The sequence below is a fragment of the Plecotus auritus genome (assembly GCF_963455305.1).
Source record: "Plecotus auritus genome assembly, chromosome: 8".
Taxonomy (NCBI): domain Eukaryota; kingdom Metazoa; phylum Chordata; class Mammalia; order Chiroptera; family Vespertilionidae; genus Plecotus; species Plecotus auritus.
The window spans coordinates 109622119-109637291 of NC_137782.1; the positions used below are offsets into that span (position 1 = coordinate 109622119).

At 43.5% G+C, this 15173-nt stretch overlaps 1 protein-coding gene and 1 pseudogene across 7 annotated transcripts in view; both read left to right on the top strand.

Moving 5' to 3' along the window:
- LOC308255571 (testis-specific gene 10 protein) overlaps window positions 1–15173 on the top strand; it is a gene marked incomplete at its 3' end in the record, with an annotated part of 124655 nt that overhangs the window by 9443 nt on the left and 100039 nt on the right. The gene's annotated exons all lie outside the window — the stretch shown is intronic.
- On the top strand, window positions 10400–12691 carry LOC308256750 (etoposide-induced protein 2.4 homolog; annotated as a pseudogene). The gene is made up of 2 exons: window positions 10400–11317; window positions 12505–12691. The product of its transcript is annotated as an etoposide-induced protein 2.4 homolog (transcript).

Consider the following 15173-nt stretch of genomic DNA (forward strand, 5'->3'; position numbering starts at 1 on the left):
TTACAGACATGGAAGCTGAAGTTCCAAGAGGTTAAAGAATTACTATACTGGACTAATGAATGACAGAGCTAGGATTTCTCTGAATTCCCAAGTTAGTTAGGATTTGAATTCTGTTCTCTGAACTCCAAGTTCAGCATTGTTTCTCTTCTGGTGCCTAATCTGTGGGGTAGCTATTAATTAAGGTCATTGAAAGAAATTGCCTCTTGTAGGAAGAAGGAGTAGACTTACTTTTCCATAATCCTCTTACTAAGTACAGCTAAAAACCCTGAACTTATGTATAAAACAAGCATAGATCACTGAAAGGCGGGAAGAAGAAGGAAGACTGACTAGGGACCCCAACACACCAAGAATGACACGTTAGTGAGTTCCTAGATTTTCTTTTTGCCCCATGTATTCCAGACAGAATGCTCAGAAACAACAATGGGTGCAGACAAAAAAACAGTCTCAGAAAAGAGGTCTGTCTCTAGCCAAAGGACTAGGAAAGGGACAGCCTAGCAAGGAAGACTACTTTTAGACAATAACTGCCTGCTCTAAGCAACACAGGGGAAAACCTATAGCCCCGTTCCTGTCCGCAAAGGCTAAGTAAAGAGCCTCACCCGTTATCCTTGCCAGGCTGTAACAAGAAGCCCCAGCTGCACCTCATACCCTCCTCCCCACTCCCCCCCAACTTCTCCATCCCCACAAGGTGGTGTCAAAGAAGAAGGCTTGTGTTAGGAACCAAGACTTTTGTGCCCACAAGGCAGAAAGGGAAGTTCCCAACCCCATTTGTGTGTGAAGCACATGGGGAGCCTACAAGCACCTAGCCCCACCGGGTGATGTGAAGTGCCTCTTTTCCTCCTTGCTGGAGTGGTGTCGGAGGAGAATATGCAGAGTTAGGGCTTTACCATGACCCAGCATGAACAAGTCCACCACCCACAGTGGCAGTGGTGGACATGTGAGAGCAGTAACGAGGCAGCTCTGCTCTTCCTGCTGCTGTGGTATCAGCAGAGGCCTAGTGAGGAGCCTGAACGTCCATCCTTGCCTAGCAGGAACAAGGAGCTTCACCTTCTCCAGGTGTCCATGGGAGCCTCCGATAAAAACTGGACTTCCACACCCCTTCCTTCCCCCAGCAGGAACAAAGCAGTGTCCCTCTTTTCTAGCTGGAGCAGTGTCACAGGAGGCCCACTAAAACACAGGATCCAGAGTCTTAGAATGCCAGGTTTCAATTAAAAGAAAAAATCACTCCTCATCCTAAGAATCAGGAAGATCTCAATTTCAATGAGAGAAGACAGGATATGCCAGGACCGATATGAATTAGATATTACAAAGATCTGACAAGGATTTTAAATCAGGCAAGAATTTTATGAGTGCTTTAGCAAGCAATTTTGGGTATTACTATGGCACACAAAAGAAAATAGAGATAAAGAAGAACCAAATGGAAATTACCAAGTTTTTCTTCAGTAAGTGAATGGATAAGCAAACTGCGGTGCATCCGTAGAATGGAATTATAAAAAGAGATGAGTTGTTAAGCCACAATAAAACATAAAGGAACATTGAAAGGAGAAAAGAGCCTATCTGAAAAGGTTACATACTCTGATTCCAACTATATGACCTTCTGGAAAAGACAAAACATAGAGATGTTAGAAAGAGCACCCACTGCTAGTGATTTGGGGGGTGGGAGTGATGAATGGAGCACAGGTGATTTTTATGTCAGTGAAACTATTCTGTATGATAAAATAATGATGGATATATGTCAGTATATATTTGTCAGAACCCAAAGAATGAACCCTAATGTAAGCTATGGACTTAAGTTAGTGATAATGTGTTGATGTTGGCTTATCAATTGTAACAAGATGTAAATAAGAGGGGAGAGTCAGTGTGCATGTTTGAGGTGGGGAAACAAAAGGTTTGTGGGAAATCTCTGTAATTCCCTGTCAATTTATCTATAAACCTAAAACTGCACTAAATTTGTGAGTACAACTCTTCTACCTCTTTGGTTAAGTTTATTCCTAGGTATCTTATTTCTTTGTTGCAGTAGTAAATGTGCTTTTTTAAAAAAATCTTTATGATAATTCATTATTGGTGCATAAAAATGCTCCCAATTTCTGAATTTTATTTTGTATCCAGCTACTTTGGGAAATTATTTATTTTATCTAGTAGTTTTTTGGTGGAGCTGTTTCTATGTACATCTCATGTGCAAATAATGAAAGTTTTACTTCCCCTCCTTTCCAATTTGGATGCCTTTTATTTCTTTTTCTTGTCTGATTGCTATGGCTAGGACTTTTAGTTATATGTTGAATAATGTGGTGAAAGTTGAAATCACTGCCTTGTGATACACTTTTAGTTTTTGCCCATTGAGTGTGATGTTGGCTGTAGTTTGTCATATATAGCCTTTATTATGTTGAGGTATGCTTCCTCTATTCCTATTTTGCTGAGGGTTTTTATCATAAACTAGTGGCCTGGTGCATGGATTCATGCACATTGAAAGGAAATTAATTATAAGAAATATTTTAATATTGCTATTTGCCCTTTCTCTATAATAGAAGTGTCAGAGGTGAAAGAAAATTAGTAAAATGTATATGAAAATAATATATAAATTGATTAATAAATAAACAATAACATGATATAACAACACAAAGACATGATATAAAAACAATAAAACATGATATAAAAATAACATTGATGCCGAAACCGGTTTGGCTCAGTGGATAGAGCGTCGGCCTGCGGACTGAAAGGTCCCAGGTTCGATTCCGGTCAAGGGCATGTACCTTGGTTGCGGACACATCCTCAGTGGGGGGTGTGCAGGAGGCAGCTGATCGATGTTTCTCGTTGATGTTTCTGGCTCTCTGTCCCTCTCCCTTCCTCTCTGTGAAATATCAATAAAATATATTTTAAAAAAAATAACATTGATAAAACCTATGACTGATAAAAAAAAAATGACTGATAAATTGATTAAACTTATTCTAATGTCTCTCTGTATACCACATTAAGAGTAAAAACACTTTCAGAGTGCTTGACTAATTTCCCTTGTGATGAACTTTTACAACTTTAACTTTAATGTCACAGTTCTTTGAACTTGAGAGAAAGCAACATATAACTGACCATGTCCAAAAACGGGTTCAGGTAGGAATATTCCTACTCTGTCTAGATTGGCACCAGTGAGAGCTTTATATGTATCACACATGAATGAATCAACTTAGCCTTTCATAGATATAGAATAAACTTGCTTAATTAGACCTGCTTTCTGATTTAGCTTAACTTTTTCCAGCCCAGTGAAGCACCCCAACTTCTCTTTCAGGTAATTGTCAGAAACACAGCAATAAATATCAACACGAAGCAGATTATTATTGTAGATCATGCAGGGAAAACATATTTAACTGCAGCAGTGTTTGACTGTATTCTGCGCAGTGAGAAAACCTGATGTCATTTTCAAAGTCCACCATTTCTTCTTTTCAGTCAGGTCACGTTTCTAAGCTTTCTAAATCTGTTTTCTGACTAATGAAAAGAAAATAGGATTCCATTGAGTTTCCTATCTACCTACTCCAGGACTTCTGTGAGGATCAAATGATATGAGGCACGGGAAAATGCTTCACAGACATTTGGTTATAGTGTAAAATGTTTCCACCTGGCTATGAAGCAAGTCATGTTCCTGGGCTGCAGAAACTCCAAGGAGGCTAGTTGCTAGGGAGAGGAAGCTGGACTTTGCTACATGATGTCATTACCCAGATAGACACTTAGCATATTAGCCTTTTATATATATACTAGAGACCTGGTGCATGAAAATGCATGCACTGGAGGGGAAGTCCTTCAGCCCAGCCTGCCCCCTCTCACAGTCTGGGAGCCCTCAGGGGCCAGAGGCGACCCGGTGATCAGGGGAAGGTGATGCCCCATCACACCTCTGCTGCTACCACTGCTGACAGCACAAGCCTCAGCTGGTGCTGGTTACCTGAGCCTTGGGCGGCCCTGGTCGGCTGGGAAGCTGCCATCCGAGGCTTGCCTGCATCTCGGGCCGGCCCTGGATGTCTGGGCAGTCAACATCTGAGGCTTGCCTGTGCCTCAGGTGTTGGCTGGGCAGCCGCCATTGGAGGCTTGCCTGTGCCTCGGGCTGGCCCTAGGTGGCTGGGGGGCTGAGGGGTCTGGGGGACTCCAAAGGCAGGCACCCTGGTGAGGCTGAGGGGACTGGGCACCGCCATCATGTGGCTGTGGGCACCGCCATCTTTGAGGGTGTGGCAGTCAATTACAGTATTCCCTCCTTATTGGCTGTAGGTGCCGCCATCTCTGCGATGGTGTGAGGGTCAATTAGCATATTCCCTCTTTATTAGATAGGATAGACAGGTGCTGGATTTCATCAGATGTTTTTTCTGCATCTATTAATATGATCATGTGATTTTTATTTTTCATTTTGTTTACATGATATATCACATTTATTGATTTGCAAATATTGTATCTGTCTGAATCCCTATAATAAATCTGACTTGGCTATGGTGTATGATCTTTTTAATGTATTGTTGGATCCAGTTTGCTAATATTTTGTTAAGGATTTTAACATCGATGTTCATCGGTGTTATTATTCTATAATTTTCTTTCTTAGTAGTGTCTTTATCTGCTTTTGGAATTAGGATAATTCTGGTCTCATTAAAAGAGATTGGAACACTTCCTTACTCTTGAATTTCTTGGAACAGTTTCAGGATAGGTATTAGTTCTTCTCTGAATGTTTGGTAAAATTCCCTTGTGAAGCCATTTGCTCCAGGACTTTTGTTTGCTGGGAGTTTTTTTCTTTGTTTTTTATTACTGCTTCAATTTCATTAGTTGTAATCAGTTTATTCAGGTTTTCTTATTCTTCCTAGTTTATTTTTGGAAGGTTGTGTGTTTTAAGGACTTTATCTATTTCGTTCACATTGTCCAATTTGTTGGCATAGTACTTTCTTACAATCTTTTGTGTTTCTTTGGTGTCAGTTATTACTTCTCCTTTCATTTATGATTTTTAAATTTATTTGTGTCCTCTCTTTTTTTCTTGATGAGTCTAGTTAAAGGTTTGTCAATCTTCTTTATTGTTTCAAAGAACCAGCTTTTAATTTCATTGATCTTTTGTATCGTTTTTTTTTTAATCTATTCTGTCATTTATTTCTGCTCTAATCTTTATTTCCTTCCTTATATTCTAGGCTTTGTTTGTTGTTGTTTTTTCTAGTTCTTTTAGGTATAGGGTTAGATTGTTTATTGGAGAATTTTCCTGCTTCCTGAGGTTAGACTCTAATGCTATAAACTTCACCCCCAGGACTGCTTTTGCTGTGCCCCAGAGATTTGGGGTTGTTGTGTGTTTATTTTCATTTGTTTCCATGTAATTATTTATTCCTATATCTCATTGTTTAATAACATGCTATTTAGACTCCATGTATTTGAATGTTTTTCAGTGTGTTTTTTTTTTATTGCAGTTGAATTCTAGTTTCATGTCTTTGTGATCCAAGAAGATGCATAATTTCAATCTTCTTTAAATTGTTAAGACTTATTTTGTGTCCTAACATGTGGTCTATCTTTGAGAATGTTCCATGTGCTCTTGAGAATATTGTATTTTCTGCTGCTCTGGGATGAATTCCTTTGTAAATATCAATTCAATTCATTTGATCTAGTGTATCAATTAAGGTTGTTATTGCCTTGTTGATTTTTTTGTCTGGAAGATCTATCCATTGACAGTAGGGTTTTAAGATTTTCTACTATGACTGTATTGCTATCAATCACTCCCTTAATGTCCACCAAGATTTGCTTTATATATTTAGGTGCTCCTATATTGGGATGCATATATGTTTACAAGGGTTATATCCTCTTGTTGGATCGATTCCTTCAGTATTATGTAATGACCTGTTTGTCTTTTTTTTTATGACCTTTGTTTAGAAGTCTAGTTTGTCAGATATAAGTATTGTTACTCCAGTTTTGTGATGGTGTTTTTTCTATTGGCATGGAATATTTTTTTCCACCCCTTTACTTTTGGTCTGTGTTACTTTTATTCTAAAGTGGGTCTCTTGTAGACAGCGTATATGTTTTCTCAGTAAAAGATATGCTGTATCTTTTTATTGGAGTGTTTAATCCTTTTATATTTGAGCTTATTATTGACTAGAGGCCTGGTGCACAGGATTCATGCACTGGTGGGGGGCGTGGCCTGGGGGGATCAGCCTACTGTGGGAGTACAGCTCATCCCGGTCAGCTGAGCGGCTGTGGACCCGCCCTCTGAGCGGCTGCTCCCTGGTCTGGCATCTTCCATGGAGCCAGAGCACTTGCCTCTCCTGGGGACCCGGTTGGGACTGGGCCCAGGGACAATAGCACTGAGAGGCGGAGGAGTAGGCCTCAGTCCCATGGCTGCCACAAACCTGCCTCCCAGCCTCTGGAGTCAGCTCTGCGAGCCTGGTGGCAGTGCTGCACAGCTTGCGGGCATCCGGAGGAGGCAGCAGGGAGCAAGGAGGAGGAACCTGGGATGAGGAGGCAGCCTGGATTCCTACCTGTTGGCCCGGGGTTTGCAGCAGGAGCAGCCACTCATCCTGGTCAGCTGAGCTGTGCTCCCACTGGGGTAGCACACTGATCACCAGGGGGCAGCTCCTGCATTGAGCATCTGCCCCCTGCTGGCAGTGTGCGTCATAGTGACTAGTCGACTGGTTGTTCTGGTTGTTCTGCCGTTCAGTCGCTGGGCTTTTATTATATAGGATAGCTACTTATTTATTGCCATTTTATTCTTTATACCTGTGTTTCCCCTCTCTTGAATTTTTTCCTTTCTTTTTCTTAAAGTAGGCCCTTTACATTTCTTATAATACTGATTTGGTGGTTATGAACTTTTTTATTTTTTTGGTCTGGGAAGCTCTTTATTTTGACTTCAATTTTAAGTGATAGCCTTGCTGGATACAGTAGTCTTCTTTGTAGGTCCTTGTTTTTTATCACTTTGAACATTTGATGCCAGTCTCTTTTGTTCTGAAGTGTTTCTGTTGAGAAATCAGGTGACAGCCTTATGGGAGCCCCTTTGTAGGTCTTTCTGATTTTTAAGATTATCTCTTTGTCTTTAATATTTGGAATTTTAATTATGATGTGTATTGGTGTGGGGATCTTTGGGTTCATCTTGATTGGGATTTTCTGTGCTTCCTGAACTTGTGTGACTTTTCCCTTCACCAGGTTATGGAAGTTTTCAGCTAATATTACTTCAAATAGGTTCTCTATCCCTTGCTTACTCTCTTATCCTTCTAGTACCCCTATTATGTGGGTATTGTTATGCTTGATGTTATCACAGAGGTCACTTAGACTTTCTCATTAAAAAAAATTCTCTTTTCTTGGGTGCTTACTGTTACCTTATTTTATAAATCTAGATTTGATACTCTGCTTCATCTAACCTGCTGTTTATTCCTTCTAGTTTATTCTTTATTTCAGATAATTGTATTATTCATTTCTAACTGGTTCTTTTTTTAGGGTTTCTTTATCCTTTTTAATGCTTATATTTCTTTGTTTAAGTTCTCACTGAGATCATCCATTCTCCCCCTAAGGTCTTTGTGCATCCTTGTAACCATTGTTTTAAACTCTGCATCTAATGTTTTGATGGCTTCTTTTCATTTAATTCTTCTCTGGTGATTTCTCTTGTTCTTTCATTTGGAACATATTTCTTTGTCTCTCCATTTTGTTTCTGTGTATTAGGTGGATTTGTTATGGGTCCCAAACTTGTTATGATGGCTTTATGATGAAGGTGTTTTGTCAGGCTCAGTGGCACAATCTTTCAGGTCACCTGAGCTCTATCTTTCTTGTGGGTTATGTGCACCCACCTGTTGTAGTTGAGTCTTGAATATTTTTGGGCCCTTCATGAGTGGAGTTAATTCTTCAGGCTGACTGACTATAAGGGGAAACCTCAATCATCCTGTGTGAGACATTGTGCAGAAGTGTCCCATCTCAAAATAGAGTTGTTCCCTGCAGGGTCTGGTGCCTGCCCAAATCCCCTTTTGTGTGTGCCACCTGTGTGGCTAGTTGGGTCTTGCTCTGGTGTGGTCTGACGCTCACCATTGGTTGTGTTGGTTCTGGGTCCACTCGGGCGAGGTTCACATACAGGTACAGGTCAGACATGGTATATAACTGGCCTTGGCCTACCTGTCTGGAGTTACCACCCAGTTCACAGTTTGTGGTTGTGTCTACTGGGCCTGGGTGTGCATTGGAGGTGCCAATCTGTATATAAGGTTTGGTGTCCTTTAGTTTAGAGTTGGGGGCAGATCTGTAAAAGGCCCAAGGCTTCCTGAGGTCTGTCTCCGCCTGTCAGTTACTCCGACTACTCCTGAGGTTGCCTTGTCTTCCTCCTTTTAAAGAAAGACTTCAGTGTGGGCTCAGACTGGCCACAAACTAGAGGCTCTTCCATAGGTTGCAAGCCTGGTATGGTGGTGGGGCATCTGGGGTTGGGAGGACAGGGCCAGTGGGTCCCCTACTTGGGGGTCATGAGGTCAGGCAACTAATGAGGGAAAGTGACCCTTCCTCTAGAGCCAAACCACTCAGTCCATACCAGAGTCTCTAATTCTAGTTCCCCCAGGAGGGGCATGCCACAGGTTCAGGTTGGGTGCAGCCAGCCCACCCGCCCATCTACAGGAGCAAACTCAGACATCCTGGGCTCAGGGGGACAGATCAAAAGTCTCCCATTGGGGGTGATGCCAGCATAGTCTACAGGAAGGAGCTAAGCACATCATCTTGGTCCCAGACAATAGCCTCCAAGTTCCTCACACCTAGAATGTTCCAGCTCTGAACCGTTCTTCCTTCCCCCATCAGAACTGAGACTAGCTGGGCGGGGTATCTGGGACTTGGCAGGGTTGGTCCAAACAGTCTCCTGTTGGGGATGGTGCCCACAAACCTGTAGGTGGGGGGCGGGTACTTTTTCACCTTCCCAGGGTAGTGCAGGCTGAGCTAGTAAAGAGAGAGGAGTGCCCCCTGCCCTGGCAATGTGGTGTGTACCACAGTACCCGGCTGTCCTGTTCCCGTACAAAAGCTTCCCCAGGAAACATGCTCTGAAGTTACCAGCTCTGAATGGCACTCCTGTTTTCCTATGTAGGTAAACTCAGCAGGACAGGACCCACCGAGTGATTCAGCATCTGGGGGGAAGGGCACCAGCTCTGCACTCAAGATGGGGGAGACCTGCCCTCTTTCCAAAGCTGTACATTTTAGTCACTGTCTGAGTCTCCGCTGAGAACCTCTCTAGAAAAAGAGGGCCCCTAAAGTCAGTGCTGGGTGACACCTCCAGATGACCTGAATTTGGCAAAGTGCCCTAGCCAGCAGTTGGGGCCAGACAGTGCACTCCCTAGGCTGGTGGTGTAACAATAGGAGTTCTCATTCCTGGGTAGGTGGCATCTGGGTCTCCCAGGCAGACTGAATCCCCACTGATTTTCACCACCAGATGCTATGCGTGCTCCTCTTCCCATCTTGGTTGCTCTGGGTTTGGGATCCCTGTGTGTGTGGTGGGGGGGGCGGAGGGGGGGTTGGGGGAGGGTGTGAGTTTTGTAGCACAATACCCTCTGGCTTCTTACCCACCACACCTGGGTATGGAGGCTAGCCCTTTCCTTGCCTCTGCCCTTCTTACCAGTCTCTAGGTGGCTTATTCTGTAAATCCTTGGTTATAATATTTCATTTGGTTATTCAAGTTTATTGCTCTACAAGTTAGCTGTAAATCTGGTTTAGGGCTGGGAGCAGGTGAATGTAGCTTCCACCTATTCTGCAGCCATCTTGGAATCCACTTTTAGTCATTTTTTAAAGGTCAGCTTTTTAAAGAGTAACTTCTTCCATTATTTATTCCATAAAAATGTTTTGAAGATTTACTATTGTGTTATCTATTACTATGTATCAAATTTTCCCTAAACCTAAATGGCCTTAAATGACAAACATTTATATCTCGCAGTTTCAATTGCCACTTAGCTGAGTGGTTCTGGTTCATGGTTTCTTAGGAATTATCATCAAGATGATGGTTAGGCCACAGTCATTGCTTAACTGTCCTGGAAGATTTGCTTTTACGATGCCTTACTCAGATGGCCATTGGCTTTTGGCAGGAAACCTCAGTTGCTCGCCAGGTGGACCTCTCTCTCGGGTCGTTTGATATAGTCTTTACAGCAGCTGGCTTGTCTCCAAGCCTGTGATCCAAGAGAGACAGCAAGGAGGAATTGGTAATGCCTGTGATGATCCAAAAGCTGTGCACCAGCACTCCCACCACATCCTGTTCATTAGACGTGTGTTACTAGGTGTAGCCCACACTTAAGGGGAGGGCAGGTAAGCTCCATTTTTTGAAGGGAGGAATATTAGAGTTCGTGGACATTTGAAAACCACTACAGAGTGCGGGCACAGCGGCCTCGGCCCTGGGAGCGCCCGGGCAGCTGCCAGCTGTCGGTGCGGAGGGTCCAGTGGCCTGCAGTGAGTGAGGGGCTGGGTCGGAGCCGAGCGGCGAAGTTGCCGGGTTCTTCATGATGAAAGATTTTGGGGTGCTTCTCTCGCCTCTATATAGTTGGTAGTTTGGGTGGTGAAGATATGGCTGACAGTGTCAAAACCTTTCTCCAGGACCTTGCCCGGGGAATCAAAGACTCCATTTGGGGAATTTGTACCATCTCAAAGCTCGATGCTCGAATTCAGCAAAAGAGAGAGGAGCAGCATTGAAGAAGGGCAAGTAGTGTTCTGGCGCAAAGGAGAGCCCAGAGCATAGAGAGGAAGCAAGAGAGTGAGCCACGTATCATTAGTAGAATTTTCCAGTGCTGCACTTGGAATGGCGGAGTATTCTGGTTCAGTCTCCTCTTGTTTTATCGAGTGTTTATCCCTGTACTTCAGTCAGTAACTGCCGAGATTATTGGCGATCCGTCTCTACACGGAGATGTTTGGTCGTGGCTGGAATTCTTCCTCACGTCAATTTTCAGTGCTCTTTGGGTGCTCCCCCTGTTTGTGCTTAGCAAAGTGGTGAATGCCATTTGGTTCCAAGATATAGCCGACCTGGCATTCGAGGTATCAGGGAGGAAGCCTCACCCATTCCCTAGTGTTAGCAAAATCATTGCTGACATGCTCTTCAACCTTCTGCTCCAGGCTCTTTTCCTCATCCAGGGGATGTTTGTGAGTCTCTTTCCCATCCACCTTGTTGGTCAGCTGGTTAGTCTCCTGCATATGTCTCTTCTCTACTCACTATACCGCTTTGAATATCGTTGGTTCAATAAAGGAATTGAAATGCACCAGCGGTTGTCAAACATAGAGAGGAATTGGCCTTACTACATTGGATTTGGTTTACCTCTGGCTTTCCTCACAGCAATGCAGCCCTCATACATTATCAGTGGCTGCCTCTTCTCTATCCTCTTTCCTTTATTCATTACTAGTGGCCTGGTGCACAAAATTCGTGCACATTAAAAGGGAATTAATTAGAGGAAATAATTTAATATTGCTATTTGCCCTTTCTCTATAATAGAAGTGTCAGAGATGAAAGAAAATTAGTAAAATGTATATGAAAACATTCCTCCTGTCAGAGTCTGGGGCACACCATGGGACCCAGAGTCAAGTCCCTGCCCACCCACATGTGCCTCAAAATCGCGTGAGACCCAGACCCGGCTGCCCCACCCCCCTCATTGGGATAGATCCAGACCTGGCTAGCCCCGCTGGGCAGGGAACGTAGCCTCAGGTCCCCTGGCCTGGCACCAGGACGGGGGGCGTGGCCTGAGGTCCCCCAGCCCAGACCGGGTTTGGGGGGCGGGCCTTGAGGTCCCCCGTCAAGCACCGCCAGGTGTGGGAGATGGCCTGAGATCCCCTGTCAAGCCCCGCTGGGCAGGGAACGTAGCCTCAGGTCTCCTGGCCCGGCACCAGGAGGGGGGAACAGCCTCAGATCCCCTGTCAAGCCCCATCGGCAGGGGGGTGCAGCCTCAGGTCCCCCCTGGGTGCAGCGTGCAGCCTGAGTTCCCCCGACCCAGCACTGGGGGTGCACCTTGAAGTCCCCTGTCAATCCCCACCAGGCAGGGGGGCGCAGCCTCAGGTCCCCTGGCTCGGTGCTAGGGTGGGGGGTGCGGCCTGAGGTCCTCTGGCCTGGTGCTGGGGTGGGGGACACGGCCTGAAGTCCCCTGTCAAGCCCCACCTGGTGAGGGGCACGGCCTGAGGTCCCCCAGCCCCAGCCAGAGGTCCCCTAGCCCAGCACCAGGACGGGAAGTGCACCTTGAGGTCCCCCATCAAGCCCCGCTGGGTGGGGGGTGTGGCCTGAGGTCCCCTGTCAAGCCCTGCCAGGTGGGGGGCATGGCCTGAGGTCCCCTGGCCTGGCGCTGGGGCAGGGGGAGCAGCCTGAGGTCCCCTAGCCCAGCACCAGGATGGGTAGCGCACCTTGAGGTCCCCTGTCAAGCCCTGCCGGGTATGGAAGGTGGCCTGAGGTCCCCTGTCAAGCCCCATGGGGGCGGGGGAGGGCGTAGCCTCAGGTCCCTGCTGATTGCTTGTTAAGGCTCCTATGGGAACTTGGCTTCAGCTGTTGGTGCAGCCATCTTTGTGACGGAGTGATGCTTAATTAGCATATTCCCTCTTTATTAGATAGGATTAGAGCCAATGAAGCAAAGACCACTGGCAAAGCTTACCTTTTCCAGTTGCGCCTCTTCTCCTTGGTGGTTTTCTTAAGCAACAGACTCTTTCACAAGATGGTCTACCTGCAGTCCACCCTGAGTAGTTCCCTTCACTGCATTCGTCTCCTGCCAAACTGAAGGCTGCTGCAGGCCACTGAGTCACCATCCATCCAGGGGGAATGAGTGGGATTGGAAGGAGGCTATGCAGTTCTTTCCTTGTTCACCACCCCCACCAGGGAAGGCAGGACCCACTCTGCCAAGGGCCCTCTGCGTATTCCCTTCTGAGGAATTGGGATTTTTGTCTCTGGTGCATGTAAGGCACAATCTCCCGACACCAGTATGTAGACTTTTAACACCTGTGAGTCTGAAAGGCCCATAGGTTTTTCTGCAGCTCTTTTCTAGGATTTGCCAGCCCCCCTGCGCCTGGACTGATTCGAATACCTTTTCTCCCCGTGCCATTTATCCTTCCACCTCCCCTTCCTGCCTTCCATCACCCTTGGATGAATGGATTTTGTAATTCTAGCTTTTGTATTTTGTGGACCTGTTATTTTTGATGTTTTTCTGTGAAGCACATACATTGGATGTGGGAGGTAAAGGAGTATCTGTTACTCCTGGTCACGCCCTTTATAGCCATCACTGTCTTGTTTCTTGTAACTCAGGTTAGATTTTGGTCTCTCTTGCTCCACTGCAAAAAATAAGCCTGAAGAGATGGGACAGGAGGAAAGACCTCACAGCCACATCTGCTGGGTTTTAAGGAGTGATTTTTCTTTCCCTTGAAGGGGAAAAGCTCTTTTCACTGTTACATTTAAAGTTCCCCAACCACAGGGAGGTACCAGTTTTGGACAAGTGCCACTGCAACACAGAATGCTCAGAGAACCTGAACTTTTAAACTCTGCAGGTATGAAATTTACTGTCGGCCATTGTCGGGTCTGTCTGATGTTTCAAAGGGGATATTGGGTGCTGCAAATTGGAACTGAAGGGGTAAACTTATTAAAACCATTAAACCTGTAAAAAAAAAAAAAAAAAAAAAGAAGAAAACCACTACAACTATATGCCTCCTTTTATCTTCTCATTTTGAGTTGTTTGCCATTTATGTCTTAAAACAGTGTTTCCCAGATAATTAAAAACACAATTTTTTGAAATATGGAGAAGCAGAATTGCAATTTCACCATTACTAGTTTCTTTTGATACAATTTGTATTTTTAATTAACTTAGGAGCCATTATCAGACACACTACACAAATATGCACAACTCTCTCTGTCCTCTGCTTGCTTTATTTTTCTCTATAGCACTTTCCTACTACTTTCTCTCTCCCTCTGCTCCAGCCACACTAGCCTCCTTACAATTCCTTGGAATTTAGCAGACATCTTTTGCCTTTAGGACCTTTGCTGGAGGCTGTATCTACTGCCTGGAGGGTTTTCCCAGATTTTTATAAGATTGACTTCCTCCCTCCTTTAAGTCTTTGCTCAAAGGACTCCTTTTCATGAGGACTTCCCTAATCACCCTATTTAAAATTCCAACCTGTTCCTTCATAAACACCCCAGTAGCCTTAACTCTGCTCTTATTTTGTATTGTGTTATATAATTTATTTGTTATTTGTATTGTACTATATAATTTATTTTTTATTGTCTACCCAGCTGGAATATAGCATCCGCAAAGGCAGGGATCTTGATTTATTTTGTCCACTTTTTTATATGTCAAGTGCAAAGAACATATGTGAGTGCTCAATATATATTTTTTGAACAACGCACTCACTATCTGACATATATTTTAGCTAATATCTTTTGTTTTTCTCTTTTTAAGTAGAATATCAGCTTCATGAAGACAGAAATTTCTATTTTATTCACCACTAGATCTAGCATATAGCAAAATGTCAGGTACATGGTCCTCATTAAACATTTGTCAAATAAATGAACAAACTGGGTTAGCATCTTTTCATTATGTTTTTCAGAGCAGAATCAGCATTATGTGTTTTATATGTAAAGTAATACATATCTATTATTAAAAATTTTCATCTATATAAAATAACATCGACTGTAATCATACATTGTAATAACTAGACAAAATCCATCTTCCTCAGTTTATATATTATTAGTTTTCTTCCATCTGAATATGGGATATTTGTATATAAATTTATTTTTTACAAGAGTGTGTCATACTAAATAAAACTTTTGGTCTTGTGGAGTTTTAATACTAATTTAGTATGGATATCTGTACACACAACTCAAATTATATTCTCTTTTTAGTGTCTACATAATAGTATAATTAAAGCACTGAAAATTGTCTACCCTAATAACTATACATAAGCTTACCCAAACTGTATACAAGTTATGTCTCATACCACAACAACCCTTAATATTTCATAAAAGTATGACTTCCAGAGACATCTTAGAAAAGTACTTTAGTCAAAAGAACAAATGAGGTACAGTAATCCTAGAATATATTTAAAAATAGTACATTTAAAAAAGTAAAATAAAATGTGGTACATTTAAAAATATATTTTAAATATAGTACTTTTTAGTTTAGAATGAGAGGTTTATGAATTGAGAAATAAATTTATTAAACTAGCTTGCCAACTTTCAGCAGAGAGCTTTACAGCTTTGCCTAAAAACATAGTCACTGGCCTCTAGAAACATACAA